Source organism: Panthera tigris, chromosome B2, assembly GCF_018350195.1.
Source record: "Panthera tigris isolate Pti1 chromosome B2, P.tigris_Pti1_mat1.1, whole genome shotgun sequence".
Lineage (NCBI taxonomy): Eukaryota > Metazoa > Chordata > Mammalia > Carnivora > Felidae > Panthera > Panthera tigris.
Window position 1 is genome coordinate 90,738,284 of NC_056664.1, and position 17,312 is coordinate 90,755,595.

General features: G+C 34.6%; 1 protein-coding gene across 4 annotated transcripts in view; it reads left to right on the forward strand.

Annotated features, from left to right (window-relative positions):
• Positions 1–17,312, forward strand: part of GRIK2 (glutamate ionotropic receptor kainate type subunit 2) — a 649,982-nt gene that overhangs the window by 86,641 nt on the left and 546,029 nt on the right. The gene's annotated exons all lie outside the window — the stretch shown is intronic.

Sequence of the window (17,312 nt, forward strand, 5' to 3'; positions counted from 1 at the left end):
CAGTAGTCCCATGCAAGCAAACACTTGAATGCTTCATTACATGGATCATTTGTGCTTCCTAGATAACCAGAAGGTGTAACACTTGTGTTGATCAATTATAGGAGACTTCCCTTGAGGCCTTAGAAAAAGAATTCTTGAAAGAAATTCTTATCTGCTTTGCCTGACTCTCTCTGATGACTGATAACACATCTAAAGGCTAATATGTGTTAGAAACTGACACACATTTAGGAAAGGTGTATTGTGCCCTAGAGATCTGATGCTTCCCTTCACTGACTAGAATTCTGTCATCCTCTGTGTCTAATGAATTTAGAAAAGTCAACTTAGTGGTCAAATGCATAACTGAATTTTTTTTTTAACATCACAAATACTGTATTTCTCAGAGTCCATCAAAGTGATATATGAAAATTACATGTGAAATGTGTTATAGAGAATATAGTTAAAAGTGATTATTTTGGCTAAGATAAACTTTGTATAGTAGACTTTAAACTTTAATCAGTTTAAAAGTTGGATCAGATGTTAAAAATGTATGAATTGTAGGGGCGCCTGGGTGGCTCAGTTGGTTAAGTGTCTGATTTTGGCTCAGGTCACGAGTTCACTGTTTGTGGGTTCAAGCCCTGCATTGGGATCTGTGCTGATAGCTCAGAGCTTGGAGCCTGCTTCAGATTCTGTGTGTGTGTCTCTCTCTGCCTCACCCCTGCTGGCTCTCTGTCTCTCTCTCTGTGTCTCTCTCTCTCAAAAATAAACATGTTAAATTTTTTTTTAAATGTTTTTATTTATTTTTGAGAAAGAGAGAGAGAGAAAGAGATAGAGAGAGAACAAGTGGGGAAGGGGCAGTGAGAGGGGGAGACACAGAATCTGAAGCAGGCTCCAGGCTCTGAGCTGTCAGCACAGAGCCCAATGCAGGGCTCGAACTGAGGAGCCATGAGACCATGACCTGAGCTGAAGTTGGACATTTAACTGACTGAGCCACCCAGGTGCCCCTAAAACTTTTTTTTAAATACAAATTGTAAATAGCTATTTTATCACTTTAATGTTTTTCTCTTTAATGATGATTTTTCTTTTTGTTTTTGGTTGGTTTGTTTTGTTTCCATTAGATTTTGTGTTGCATTTTTTTTGAAGAGTTTAGGGTATACTACAATTCTTCACTTTTCCCATAAGCAAAAGAAAGCAAAGAGTTGCATAAAGTATTCAATAATCTTCTGTTGATATATGGCACTTCTTGCTGGATATAAATTACCTTAACGAGATAAAATTTATATAGCCTTGGAATTTAAATTAAAAAAAAAGTAATATTTATGTGGATGAGAAGAACATAAGAAAAAGAAGGGAATGAAAATCATTAGTACCTATACAAATAGACTAAAATTTTATAATCTGAACAGATTAAGAGTAGAAGAGTAGTTGATTGTTACAGGAGCAAATGAAAGATAGATAGTTTTAGTTGCAGAGGGAAATATATAGAAAAGAGTGAGGAAAATGCCACATTTGATCTGCTTCATCTAGAAAATTTTGTGGAAGGACAAAATGGATACAAGCATGTCATAAGATGAAACATTTTAATTTTCTTTGTTATAGGACATTGACAAATATTAAGAGGGTTATGCCATCTTTTTTCTTTCATTCACGAAAATATACAACTAACCCCCAGAAAACACAGTACAATTAATTTAGAACATAACTGTTAATGGATTCAGCCATATGGGTCCTCTAGTTGAGATTAAACTATTAGATAATAAATAGCAATTGATATAGTTATTTTGTCTTCATCCATCTTCTATTTGAAATATCCCACAGTTACAGAATTATCTGTTCCTCTTTGCATCAATCTTCTGTTATTTTTACTTTTATTTTTATTCATTTTGGCAGGATAAGAAGTGGAAAATGCAAATATTCTCAGGAGAGATAGTCAACTCTTTAAGGGTCGTTAACTGTTAAGAACTTTACAACTAGACAACTAGCTGAAACAAGTTGGTGGATAGTGTATACTGTAATTAAGAGAAAAGGCCCTGGAGTCCATTAAGATTCGGTTTGTATCTTGATTGTATGATCTTCATTTTTTAATTCATAAAATGTGAGTGAGTATGATATCTATCTTTTAGGATTGTTGGAGGAATCGCAGATAAGACATATAAAGAGCTTAGAATATAAAGAATTCACTGAATCTTACCTATGTAGTAATTCTACTTTTGGTAGGGGAAAGTAAAGGTGGAATTTTAGAGCAGTGACTCTTTAATACTCCTCGAGTTCCTCATGAGAATGTTTCATTTTTTAATGTTCATGTTAATGATCTATATAAAAAAATCATTCTGCCTTATGTGGTTACTACTGAGATGACCAGATGTTAAACATATACTATCTCATTCACATCATATTCAAATGAAGCGATGTCAAGCCAAGGATCCAAGAATAAGTTTTACAGTAGTTATAGGAAGACAAAATGGCAGCATCTTAGATAATCATGCAAGGTACAGTAGGAGAGCCAACCTAGAAGAAGTTACCTCACAATCAAATATCAAGCAATCTATCACAGAAGAACTTCAAACTGTAGTTAGCTCAAATGTATTTGTTGAAAAGGTTTTTAAGTGTTATTTTGTAAATTTTTAAACTCCCTGTGGACTAAAGTGACAAGGATTCTACCTAGTTTCTGTTTGTGTATAAGAAACTTTATAAAATAAGTTAAGACCAGGAGTCTGTGAAATTATATGTTCTCTGAAGGCGTTGCATACAGCTTTTAATCTTGAGACACACCTTGAGAGCTAGGAACATATACTGAAGGGAACTGTTTAGGGTGGTATGCCCAGAGCAATGATTAAGTATCAGTCATCTTTGGGCTCTGGGTTGATAGAAGGGGATAGTAGGTCTGTATTAGGGAGAAAAGTGGCAAGAGTATCACAAGTATAGTGAGGGGGAATGAAAGGCAAATGTTTCATATTTCAGAATTTACTCATAACCAGCCTTTTTTTCATAGCTTAGCCCACCAAAAAATTCAACAGATTATGTTTCTCACTCATTATAATCTCTTTTCTTCTGTAGCTGTTCTTTGATTGGGTGGTTAATGATGAAACATGGGGCTTGGGGCAGAATTCAAACATGTTGGCTACTTTTCAGTCCATTCTATTGGCAGGCTGTGGACCTTAACCATATGGTGAGGCAGGGCACTTACACTCATTCTAGAGGTTTATTTGCATCTGCCTGCTGCAAGAAATTAGCACTGTTCACACTTATTTAGCCTTAATAAAAATCTTTTTAACTGAAGCACAGGGATAAGGTCACCATCTGCCACATAGAAATGCCAATATTAAATGAGCAACAGGAGGAAGGTGTCTTTCATTCTTAGGGACTTTTAGAAAGAACTTCAAATAGATTAAGTACTAATTGATTCCTCTCTTCACCAGTTTAGACCATAATTTACATTTTATATTGTCAATTTCATTTTAACAGCTGTGGAATCTATCAGTGTATCATGCTTGCCATTCCTAGAAATAGCACTACAGGTAGCTTTTAAAAATATGAATGTCTTTAAAATTAAATAACTACTATTTCTGCCAGCCACTGCTTGAAACTTAGACTGAGACAGCTGAGAAAGTATCTTTGATTTTTTTTTTAATCACGAAGTTTAGGCAGATTATGGACTACGAACTCTCTTTACTAAAAAGTACATTTTTAAATGGGGATGTATAATAAGAATGAATTTTGTGATTAATATAAGTTCGTTGAAAATTAGGAAAGTTAATAAATATAGCTCTTAAACCCCCAATTTTCACTAGCGGGGTTTTTTTTTTTTTTTTGAATCCTTGAAAATTATTAGGTACTTCAGAAATCAGATTACATCACCAGAATTTAATTATGAGAGGATATCTAAGATACCTACATGACACTCTGTTGTTACATCAAGGTACCCTATGTATTAGAGGGAATGCTTACTTCGTTCAGAATGTTCTATAAACAAATCACAATTAATAATGACTAGATGAGTGATTTAAAAATAGTTTTAAGAAAATGGAATTTTGAGGTTTTAAAAAATGTGTTGTATACAAAGGAATGAAATACATTTTATTTATGTTTTTATAACATTCGCTTTAAAATTGAAGCATATTTAATGTTAAAAATTGAAGCATGGATCTAATGTTAATGAATGTAACGTACATTCTCCCTCATTCCACCATTTTTTTTTTTTTTTTTATAGTTTGGTTGTAGTTAGCCTTTGGTATGTTACTTGTAGCAGTGTACTTTCAATTTGAAACATATAGGGACATTTTTATTGAAATAGATTATGCTGTTCGTAGCTACAAAATCAGCAAACGTTTTCATTTTAGGAAAAAAATGAGACACAACAGGCATGTGAATAACAAATGCACAAACACAAACACAAAGAGTGTGTAATCATGAACAAAAAGCTGACAGTAACTTGTCCTCATTGTATTTCGGTTTTAAAAAAATTGGTCTTAGTTATACAAATTAGACAGAAAATGTCTAGATAGATCCAAACTCTCATTTGTATTGCAGTGGTCACTAATCTCATTTCTTTCACTGTATTTTTTTCCTGTAACCTTTGTTTTCTAGCAGCCTGTACCACTTACCCTAACTTTATTAGCAGTGATCATGAGAATATCTGTTTCAAAGGTGCTGTTATATTGTGTAAGTGTTGCCTTCTCAGTGAGGGAGAATTTTGTCCTTGAATTTTAAGATTGATATGATTGGCATAGTTGAAAAATCAGCCAACACATTTATCATTATGGCTGTTTACCATGCATGTTTGTGCAGAGGCCTGCATGAAGATTAGAAGAATAAAAAGTTTGAAGTCTACCAGACAATGGTTTGATTTGTTAAAAAAATAAAATTCAGCGGAGTAAGTTTGAAGATCTAATTGGCTTTATTAAGCGATTCTTGAATTGGGCAGCATAGCATCCTGTGCAGGCTGAGGGGAGCTTTGGGGAGTCATACAAAAGTGGAAGGTTTTTATGGCAAGGAGAGTGGGGGGAAGATGTTATTAGCACAAGAAAAGAAAGGATTGTTTTAGGTAAGATCACTTTCCCTTAGTGGATTTCCTCACCTTCCTATAGAGAATAGAGAGAATCTGTGTGACAGATTACCTCATTGTTACTGCCCAGAAAATTCCAGCTTGATTGGTTTTAAAATTCCACTCCTGGAGAGGTTCAAACTGCAATCAAGTCTTGGTTTGCTGTCCTTGGGGCAAGTGACTCTACCTTGGGCCTGTGGCTTTCTTTTTCTCTTTTTAAATATTTATTTATTAATTTTGAGAGAGAGAGCAAAGGTGTGCCTGGAAAAGGGACAGAGAGAGAGACAGAGAGAGAGAGAGAATCCCAAGCAGGCTCTGCATTGTCAGTGCAGAACTTGACGTGGGGCTCCACCTCAGTTCATGATCATGACCTGAGCCTAAATCAAGAGTCAGACACTTAACCAACTGAACCACCCAGGTGCCCTGTGTGACTTTATTTTTAACAGATTTTTAAAAGTTAGTTGAAAAAATTAATGCTTGTATTTTCTAGTTTTCTAAAGCCTTTCACTGATGAGATTATTATTGTTGACAATTTTACTTTGGCTAACTTTAACTCTTTTCTTACCTGTTAGAACAATAAGTAGGTTATTAACATGAATATGTGAGTTATCTATTTAACACAATGGGTTCTGTTATTGGTATTTGCAGATGCTGAATGTCACATGTCACCACTTAGATGTATTTTTAACCTTTACCTTTGGACACTGAAAATGCTTTACTTTGTGATTGAAAGTGAATGAAATGAAAACATTTTTCATGTAGAATTTCTCTTGATTGTTTTTGGTTGTTTTATTTGGGTAGCACCTTTAATTGTGTATTCTGAACTGTTGTACTGGAAAATATTCCAGTTTTGAAAGGCAAAATTATACTATTTTCAATAGGGAGAATGGTAGGATTTACCATGTCTCATAAATTTGTAAAGTGGCACAGATATCAGCAGAAAATGCAAAACACATTAGTTTTAGCCTCCCCTACAAGCTCTAGGCAAGTCTAATCCCCTTCCCTCCCATGATTTCTGCAAATTCAGAAAGGAATGTGGTAGGGAAAGGTTGTGTGCTTAAAGTTATCCCGCCAGAAGGATTTCTGCTTATTCTGAGGAAGTTGTTCTAGGAAACATCACCTCACAGGAGAAGCCAACCTTCTGTCAACATCCACAAAACAACTAGTTAAACCAATTATTCTTAAGAGCAGTAAACTTTGCTGATAATTTTAGGAGAGTAAGGTTGAGAGGTAGGTTATATCACATCAATGCAGATGACTTTAAATTGGAGCTTCAGTCGACCTAGCTATTAATATATCTCTCAGGAATTTTATTTAGCCCTGATTTCGTAGCATTTCACCCACTCCCCTTTCCTCTCCCTCTCATCATCCTATCAAATGTTCTCTTTCTCTTTTGCCAGAAGGAAACCAAATACCATTTTCATACTATAAAGGACATCTTATTTTTCTAGTTCCACTATTGCTTTGTTACTTTTGGCCTCCATCTCTGTGAAAGTATTATTGTCTAAAGCATGGTAAGGCATTTTTTCCACACAAAGAAAGTTTCAACCCTAATAGAATTTTTGTGCCTGCTGTTTAAGATAGCACTTTATTCATTTATTTTTTTACTTTGTTATAAAGAGACGGTTAAAACAACTGGGATTCAGGGGAAGTACTCTGATCAGTGGTGCCTACTTCTGACTTTCCCTCACTCATTTTGTTAATCTTGGGAATATTAGCCTATTCAAAAATGTTAGAAGTATTCTGTAATTACAGATACTAGTAAAGAAATATGGAATTAATTATTGAGAACCTGAAAGTAGTAAAAAGCCTCCATGAGAATAGAGTATGTAATATAAGGAAAATAGTCCATGAATAGTGTGTTGACAAATGGGAATTATACAGTGAAACATAAAATGATTCTGTATGAAAATATATTTTGGGAATCAGAAGACAAGCTTATTTTTATACACAAGGATGATTTTGATGTCAAAATAACTTGGTGCCTAATTTATTTTACTCTAAAGCTCATGTAATTGAAAATTAAACTTGTGACACATTAATTTTCTTTAATGTAACTGAGGAAATATATTGTCCTTGTATTTTTCAGGGACTTTTTTTAAATTTGGGATTAGAAGCTAATACCATAATTTTTGAAACCTTGTCTTTAGGAAAAAGAATATTTACGCTGTTTTTGGTATTTGGAATCAATGCAGAATGCTATTTTACCCAGTACACTCTGAGCAAATCTCAAAGGACTCTTCATATTTTGCTGTCATTAGAGTCATAATTGTCAATTAACAGTTAATTAGTTCTCATCCCACATGTGGAAACTTGGGGTGTATCCTTGGAGATAACAAGATACATCTCTAGTGATTGGTAAAACTTAACTTTATAAGGCATTACTTCTAAGAAGACATTATTTATAAAACAGTGCTTTGTTATAATTTATTTACAAATTATTTGCTATTTAGTTAAAGTTTGTACTTATTGTACCAATCGAAAAGGCAATTCTGAACTTTTTTTTTTTTTTTTTGAGAGAGAGAGAGAGAGAGAAAGAACACGAGTAGGGAAGAGGGGTAGAGGGAGAGAGAGATAATATTAAGCAGGCTCCATGCTGAGCTTGGAACAGATGCAGGACTCAATCCCTGAATGATCCCATGACTCTGGGATCATGACCTGAGCTGAAATCAGGAGTCAGAATCTCAACTGACTGAGCCACACAGGCACCCCAATTCTAGACTATTAAATACATAATATTTGCATGTAAATACAATTTTATTTATTTTATTTCTTTCAATTACAAGTAACAGAAATTAACCTAAAACCGTTTCTAAAGCATTTTGCCATGTAGAAGTACTTGATTTTGGATTTTATGAGTGAGTACAAACATATGCCACTGGTTATTATGTACATCAGTGTAGCCAAAGTACTATTATTTTTATTCCCCTCAGTAAATTTTTTCTCTTAGATTTATTCATGTAACAAGTATTTATTGAGCACCTACTAATGTCAGGCCTATGCTCAGCACTGGAAAAATGAAATGAATCATTCTCCCTCTTCTCAATGGATTTCCCAACTTTATCAACAGGCAAGGTAGGAATTGTCAGAGATACGTCTTGGATTAAAATACGATGCCCTGATTAAATGGAGTACAAAAGATGGACATCCACAATAGATCGGGCAGTTCAGCTTTCCAAAGTAGGTGATACCAGCTCGACATTAAAGGATGTATCAGTGTGAGTACCACAAATGGGAAAGGCATTTTCATGCAGAGAAGTCATTGTGAGCAAAGACTGGGTGGCACACAGCTCTGCATTGTCAAGGTGTATTAAGTAATTCAGTTTTCCTAGAAAAAAAGGTATTTGAGGCCAGAGCTGAAGATGAGGTTATGGAGATAATCAGGAATGAGATCAGGAAAGGCTTTATGATTTAAACTAAGGGCTGTGAATGACGGCATGAAAATTATAGAAAATCTTTGAAGGGTTTTCGGCAAAGGAATGACATCAGATTTGTATTCTAGGAAAATTATTCTGGAAGTAATGAGAATGTGAGATGTGTGTTAGGGGTGTGGGGCTGGGGAGTTTAGGTAGATTTGAAATGTAGAAGCAAAGTGAGAGACATGTTAAGAGACTATTAGTAACGTTGATAAGAGATGAGAGGTCTGGTCTAAGGCAGGAGGAGTAGGAATGGAGAAGTGATCAACAGGTGGTTGACACAATATGATTTAGGGACCAAGTGGACATGATAAATGATGGGAAAGGAGGACTTTAAAATCATCTTCATTATCTACAACTTGTATAAAGCTTTTTCAGTGTCCATCTGAGGATGTCTTTGCTTGATATTTTAACAAATTGTACAATGTAAAACCAAGAATAATTTTGTACTTGGTAGTTTTAATAAGCACTTATTTTTATCCAATGTGTAATTTTTAATAGGTTATCTGTGTGATACAAAGATGTTTGAATGAAAATAGGTTTACAAATGTATCATAGCAGTGTTATGCCCTTTATTACCTATCTTTCAAAAGCCGTGATCATCCTTTTGAAATTTCTTTCTTTTTTAATAGACCTTAAAATGGCAGAATTCATAGTGGGCATTCAATTTTTTATGACATTCTACTTTTTGAGACCTGTCCTCCTTAGGGTTTCATTGTGACAAAGGCTGTGCTGGGCAAGGGGCAATGTCATAACTTACAGTAACTTTTACTATCAAAGAATATTTATTAAATAAGCAACTTCTATTTCTTTCAGATCTTCTGTAGTACAATTAGTAGTGGGCACAGAAATGCTGCTTCTCCCCCTCTTGAGTCTGTCAGTGTAGAGGCTTTCTTGAACTATATTTTTGCTTCTCCGGGTATGTCTTTTAAGCAGAATAGCAATCACCTTTAAATAATCACCTTTAAAAATGTCACCCTAACTAACATAATTTCTGTGTTTCTTTTATTAAAAGAATGCTTGCTCTGTATCAACTTTTGTTGGTTTACTTCCTCAACCAAAGAGTTATTTAAAATAGGAAATTAACATGAACATTTTGCCAACACATGACTTAGATTACAATGAGAAATACTGGGCAGCTATGTAGAGTATTTTTTAGATTCTTTCAAGTAAAGGGAAAGGTATCAGCATTGGCTTATAACCTGAGTTTAATTTGTTTATTTTCTTATAACTTTGCAGTCAACCTTATTTTCATTTACACCAGATATTCTGTGAGTCTACTGATTGCAAAAGACAACAAAGAACCAAATGAGAATTTTCAGCAGAGCAGATATTAAGTCCCAGTTGCTTGGCTCTTTTGATAGCACATATGAATTATTCACCACCCATATTTAATAGCATATGTTATATTCCTTAATACATCTATAACCATCCACTTCCAGAGGGAAAACTGTCCTGCTGCCTGTGGTTTGTTTAGTTTTTCAATGAAAGCTGATGAGAGCATTGAATATTTCCCCAAAGACCTACTACAGCGTGAATATTACTACTTTAGCATATTATCCTCCATTGCATTTTCTGAAAAGATTTCCTGGGGAATCCTATCAGATTTTTAAAATAATTTTAAAAACATTCTATTTTGAAAGTTTTCTAATTGATTCTTAGACTGTATGACATTAAAAGTTTATATGTATAGAATATAATATATATTTATATACAGTTAAGTTTGTATTTATATCTTTGATATGAGGAAATGATGTCTGGTTAGATAATGTTAAGATGACATTCAAGCTGTTGTCTTAAAGAGGTAGTAAAAACCTCATTTATTGTTATTATTATTATTCTTAATTAGTGGGTTATTAGGATTTTTCTCAGATGGCAGAGAAGTTTGCAGCAAAGTATATTTCTTTAACCTAGAAAATATACTGTTTTTCCCTGAATTGTTTCTGTTATATTTCAATCCTTAAATAGATTTTACATTTTTAGACAAGTATGAAATTATAGGTGCAGAATTTAGGAGCTCAGAATGCTTCTTCTATTATTGACAAATAACTTAATCACTGGAAACATTTATCACTTTTATTGGCATAGCTGACAGACAGCAGACTGCTGCTGTGTTGCAGGAATCAGGCTACAGAAGCATGTCGTAATTCAATTGAAACACATTTCTCCTATCAGGAAAACTAAATAGCATCAAAGAACCTTGACTTTACATAGTGTGATGACAACAACCTTGATTAAACACAGATCATTTGCTTCAGCAAAAAGAGAATAGGTGTAAATATCTGTATTCTAAATTCTTACTTCCAACTATGTAAACTAGTTATAGTTTTACAATCATATATTTTGACGGTACCTTAGCAATGAGCTAATTTTGTTTCTTCATTTTATAGAGGAGAGCTTTCAAGTCCCTTAGAGGGTAAATGAGTTTCCCAAGATCAAGCAGCTAGTTAGTGGCTGAGTAGGGATATAATGCAAGACTCGTGATCTCAGCCCACTATAGTGTTCTTTTTGCATTGCATTATACTTGGTTATTTTTTAGGCATAATAAACTAATATGAATGATTAGCAATTTTTCTTTAACCTTCCAAACATATATCTTTTTCTTTTATGGGAACTTTGTATCACTTTAAAAACTCCTAAGTTATTAGGTGCAAAATACACTTGTGACATCTTTGGGGGAACTTGCTGTGTGATATTTATATGAAATATGGTGATAACCTTGTATGTTAGTCATTTTGTTTCAGTAATTAATTCCGAAAAGTAATTCTTGTGGAATTTAGAGAAGGATTTGCCCCATAAATATTAGTAGATTTGATTATAACAGTCAGGGAGGTTTTATAGGGATAAGGGCAATTATATTGAAATATACTTAGATGATAAAACATGAATATAAAATGAAAGTCTTTAATATGAATATTTGTTTTAGAAACATAACACAATTACAGCTACATTTATGCATAATAGGCAAAGAAAAGCTATAGTTCTTTTGAACTATGATATGTGATCCAAAGGAGCTTTATATTTTCAGCGTGTGCTGCCATTTTTCTGGTTGGTAGAAAATGTAATTAGCAGGCATGGTTTTGCTATTTTGTATTTAGTAAAATAGCTTTACTTTTGGTGGTGACAGGGCTGGTGATATGTGTATAAAGCATTGTGATATGAAATCCATAGATTTCTAGTTAAGTGATTTCTAGCTATGTTGTGTTATGATTACATGAAATTCAATGTATCAACCTTTTAGTAATGCAATTGATGAGTTTTGGTAGGTCTTAATCTTGTGTCAAGGTTTTCTCTGGGAAAGATGTTGCCTGTGGAAAACCATGCTCTAGCATTTCTAGTCTTCTTCCCAAAACCTTTAACAGGTAAAATTCAGGAAAAAATGAAAACAGCCTGGAAGTGGAAGGACAAGTGATGTAACCAAGGGAAATTTTTGGTTTGAGTGGGTATGGGAGATAGAAGTTTCTGGGTCAGTAGTGACTGAGTGTTTTTGAGGCTCACTTCCCTGTAGGGTGTCCATGGGATTACTATCAGAGTAGCATAATGGGAATGGAAATTGGTGAAGTGGTGGGTAAGTAAGAAGATTATGGAAAACCTATCAAATTAAAGGGTGATCACTCTGAGCTATAGATGAGAGGAAGTCACCAAGGCATGTAAGCCAGGAACCATCATGAGGTAGTGTGCCCAGAAGATAGCATTGGAGCCCCCTTGACCAACTCTTTGGTGGGTGAGGAAGACCAGACTGGGAAAGAATCTCAGTGTCTCAGTGATCTGTTGGCTTCTTGCTTATGTATATATATTTTTTATTGAATCTAAAAGTGGGCCTCAAAAATCCATTCCATGAAATCTATTTCCATGATTTGATAGTGGTAAATCAGAGCCAGTGTTTCATGGAAATGAATACTGGTCTCAAAGGTCAAAGCCACTACCATTCTAGGACTTAATCTGCTTCTGACCACCTTACAAATGTGCAGACATCTCCCCTCCTCTAGAGCCTCGGTTCTTTATTTGTAAGCTAGAGGTGGTAATATCAATCCTAACAACCATAGAATTTTTGTAAAGATAAAATGAGATGATGTGTATGTATGGGAATTGTCATTTTTCACTTGATGGGAACACTGTTGTTTTACAATCTTTTGACAAAGAACTTTGACAGCCGTCTTATAAGACATATATAGATTATCAACATGTAAAACAAATTGCTAAAAATGTACAACATGACTTACACATAGTAGCAGACATCATATGACTTATGTATAAGAACAATATTATGTGGCTTACACATAATAGCCCCTGCATTGTTTGTATCATTCATTTGTTTACTCAGCAAATATTTTTTAATACTACATGATAATTATACTATATAGTGCTTTAGGTGCTGGGATACAGAATTAAATAAAAAAGATAAAAATATACAGTTTAATGGAGCTTGTTTTTGGCAGGGAAATAGTAAAATTATAGAGAGTGTTTTTTCAGGGTTACATAGGAAATGACACATTAAAACTAAATAAGTGTTATTCTATCATTTCATTAGTCAGTAGGAAAAAAACTCTACCCATTAGAAGGAAAAGCTGTATCATATTTTAACTATCAAGAAATGTACAACCACTCTAATCTGCCTGAGGTTAAAAAATGCAAACTCTAATTCTTTTGATATTTGATAAACCGATATCAACTATAAAGATATAGGTTTTCATCTTTGCCCTTCTTTTTATTTAGACTGTATTTGAAAACTGAATGTAAGGAAGCTCTAAATAGACACAATCCTTAAAATCACTAGTGCTTCTAGTAATATTTTTATAATGTCTTATAATTTTCTTCTAAATAATCTCCTGCCCTGTATTTAGCCAAATTATTCTGACTTGCTTAACTGTTATCGAAGAATGTAAAGAGTGCTTATGAAAAGCTTAAAAGTCCTCTCCAACAGAAGTATAACTTCCATAGTCTATGACCCTCAGATTAATGCAATCTCTTGACAGGCAGTGTGGGTAGAGGATATGAAAGAGGTCATGGATTGTGACTTTTAGAAAAGCTTTGATTGCATTCTATATGAGAATATCTTGATCAATAGTAGAAAACTGTACCTGTTACGGTATGAACATGTCAAAGTATGAACATGTCAAAGTATGAACATACCTGTTATGGTATGAACATGTCACAAGTGGTAGAGGTAAATGTGGTGTGAGATTAATCTGAGAGGTTGTTGAAGTCATTTTCACTTTGGGGGCTTGCTCCAGTTATTATATTTATTGATGGATGTATGTCTCTTTGTTTTTGGGAAAGCTAAGTTCTAATTTAGGTTTTCTGTATATGATTTAGAAGCTACTTGTTCTTTTCTGGGCTTGTCTTCTCATCTAAAATAAAGTGTTCAGATCAAATAGTGTCTAAATTCTTTTGTTTATGTATATGAAAACAGTTTTTTTTGTTGTTTTTTGATTTGTTGTGTTATGCTTCTGCTTAATTTTAAAAATGATTTTCTTGATATTGCATTCCTAATAATAGGTGGGCTTACCTTTTCTCTTCTACATGGAATGAATTTATATTTGTAGAAAATATTCATTTATTTTTAATTTTATTTTATTTTTTTAACGTTTTATTTATTTTTGAGACAGAGAGAGACAGAGCATGAACGGGGGAGGGGCAGAGAGAGAGGGAGACACAGAATCGGAAGCAGGCTCCAGGCTCTGAGCCATCAGCCCAGAGCCCGACGCGGGGCTCGAACTCATGGACCGCGAGATCGTGACCTGAGCTGAAGTTGGCCACTCAACCGACTGAGCCACCCAGGCGCCCCTTTATAGAAAATATTTAAATACAATTATTGCAGTGGCCTTTATAATGCTGAGAGTTACAGGAAGATCTGTCAAGCTACAGGAAAGAGAAGCTGAACAGTATCTCAAGAGGTAATTACTTTTAGAAAAATAAATTCAATTCTGCTTAAAATAGTTTTATCTAAAATAATGGTAGAGTTGAACATCTGTATTTAGAAATCTAATACTGTTGCTCTTTGAACACTATGGCCAATATATTTAATTTTTGAACACAAACCTACTTATACCCCCCATTCACCTGTGGTTCCAGATTTTGCCAAAATGCATAAATACTCAGGGAAAAGTACACATTTTTTGCATAAGGAGGTGATACATTAGCTTTTATTTCAGGAGTAAAAATCACCATGGCTGTCATCCTAGACAAACACTATTTTCCATTAAGTGACTGTCACTAGAGAGCCATGAAAAGTGGAAGTGGGGCACTTTATGTTCCACGGGAATTCTCCAAGAAGAGCCAAAGAAATGCCGGCAGGCCAGCTGATTATTCTATTGTGGAAACCCATTCATTTAAAACACAAGTAAAGTCCACTTGGCAATTTTGTTTCCCTCCCAAATCGAGAACACTGATTTTTTCTTTTTTTTTTTTTCTTGAGAAAATGGTGGTGTTTTGAAGCACATCTGTAAGAAGCTGAATTTATGAAATCCCCATTTAGCCTATTATGGTAACACCGTATTTGATTTTCTTGGCAAACTTATCAATCTATTCTGTTTTGTAATTGAACAATTAAAGTCAAGGAAATCTTCTTAGAGACTGCTCAGTTGATTAGCTGGGTTTCTCCAGGCAAGTCATGTTCCTCCATAGAACTAACTACTTACTTCTTTTCTTTTCTTTTCTTTCCTTCCTTCCTTCCTTCCTTCCTTCCTTCCTTCCTTCCTTCCTTCCTTCCCTCCCTCCCTCCAGAGAGAATGAGTGGGGAAAAGAGGTAGGGGGAGACACATCCATAAAATTTTCATTTTCTTAGTATGTGATTTAGAGGATTCCAGATAATCCATCAATACTTCTCTGATATATTATGGATTATGGAACCTATCATTAGAGAACTTGTTCTCTAAATTAAGGTGGTTCTAAAAGTATATTTTATCAATTTTGAAAATATAATATCGTTTCCACTGAAAGACAAAGATTCAGGTTCAGTATTATAGTTATTAGGGAAAGAAAAGTTTTAATATGGTGGTGATATTCTTTAGCTGTTATCTGAATATAAATATGAATTAACCTGATTAAAAGTATGCTCAGCAACATGCTAGTCCCATGAAGAGGTGGAGCTGTAGCAGTGTCATGTTTATTTACAAAGACCTTTCGCTTTGCATGGAGGAATGAAACATGGATTTTACAGAAATAACTAACAAAAATAGGTATTGAATAATAATATACTTAGAACTTACTACATGCTATGTGCTATGTGCTAAACATCTTCCATGGGTCATCTCATTAACTAATCGGAAGAGTCATACAAAGTGGGGCTACTGATATTTCTAGTTTGCAACTGAAAAGACAGACACAGAAAGCTTAAGAAACATCTGCAAAGTCATAAGGGCCAATGGTATATTGCTGAGAGAGAGTCAAAACCTAGGAAATCTGACTACAGTATATGCTTTTAACCTCCCCATGAGCTTGAATTCATCAAGGGGTATAGTGAAGACAAGAACTGTGATAGGGATACATAGGAGTCAGTGATAGTTAAGAAAGCCATCATGGAAGAAAAGGACTTTGGCTGTGTTCAGAAACGTGTTTTGTATTAGCTAAGGCTGCCGTGACAAAATGCCACAGACTATGTGACTTAAACAACAGACATTTATTTTTTACAGTTCTGGAGGCTGGAAAGGCCAAGATCAAAGTTCTGGCAGATTTAGTTCCTGGTATGAACTCTATTCCTGGCTTGTAGATAGCTACCTCCTCACTGTGTTCACACACGCAAGGGAGAGTGGGAGAGATCTGGTCTCTCTTCTTCTTTATATAAGAACACTAGTTTCATGACCCATTCTCATGACCTCATCTGAACCTAATTACCTCCCAAGGCCCCATATCATACATCCAAATATCATCATATTGGGGAGCAGGACTTAAACATACAAATTGGGGGGGGCATGAATCTTTAGTTTGTCTTGAAGAGGCATTAATATAGGATAAATGTTGATAAAGGAGATCATAGTCACATTGATTTTTAAGTTTATTGATAAGGTTCCAGATGTACTTCTCCATGTTGATATTTGGCCTTTCTCTAATATAACTCTTCCAACAAGGAGAACAAATAACAAAACTATAGCACAGCAGACTTAGGAAAGTAATGACAAGAACCAACAAAAACGACAAAAGCTTCATTTTAAGATAGGCACTAAGCTAATTGCTTCTTATAAAATGTTTTTTTTTTTTTAAATCCCAACTTACATTTCTGGTAATATGATGAACTTGATGTTGTAGAATATTAGACACAAACACACATACCCCAAACACATTTTTTTGACGGTGTGAGTCATCTTGTGAGAAAGTAAGAGAAACCTTCAGTGATCAAAAGCAGTGAGAAAGTTGGCATACGGGGAGGTCTACCATTCCTTGGCGACCCTTTGACTTCACTGAACCATATGTGTGAAGGTTAGAGACAGAGCCTGAGCCTTAACAAGGTCGAGGTTCGGTGCAAAATGTCTTCCATAAGCTCAACCCCCCCAAGTAGCTACTCTTTCAGTGAGTAAATGAGAGAGAGAAAGAGAGAAAGGAGGTGAAGGGGAAAAATCTCTTACTCATTTCAGGTTGGGATTTACATTGCTAGCACTGGTGGCCTAAAAAATGCCAAGCCAGAATTATACTTAAGTTGTCTTATGTTGGTCTGCAGGCACATGACAAAAGCAAACACAAACCTGTTCTGCAGGAATGCACTTTAATTTTTTAATGTTTTACTTATGAAAATGTCTTAGTTATAAAAAAAATTCAAACATATAAATATGAAAAAATATGAAGGTTTTTGTTGTGTTGTTTTTTTTTGAGGGTTTCTTCCTATAGAACACAAGATATCCTAGACTATACCCGTATTTACTCTGCCCCACACATGGAAT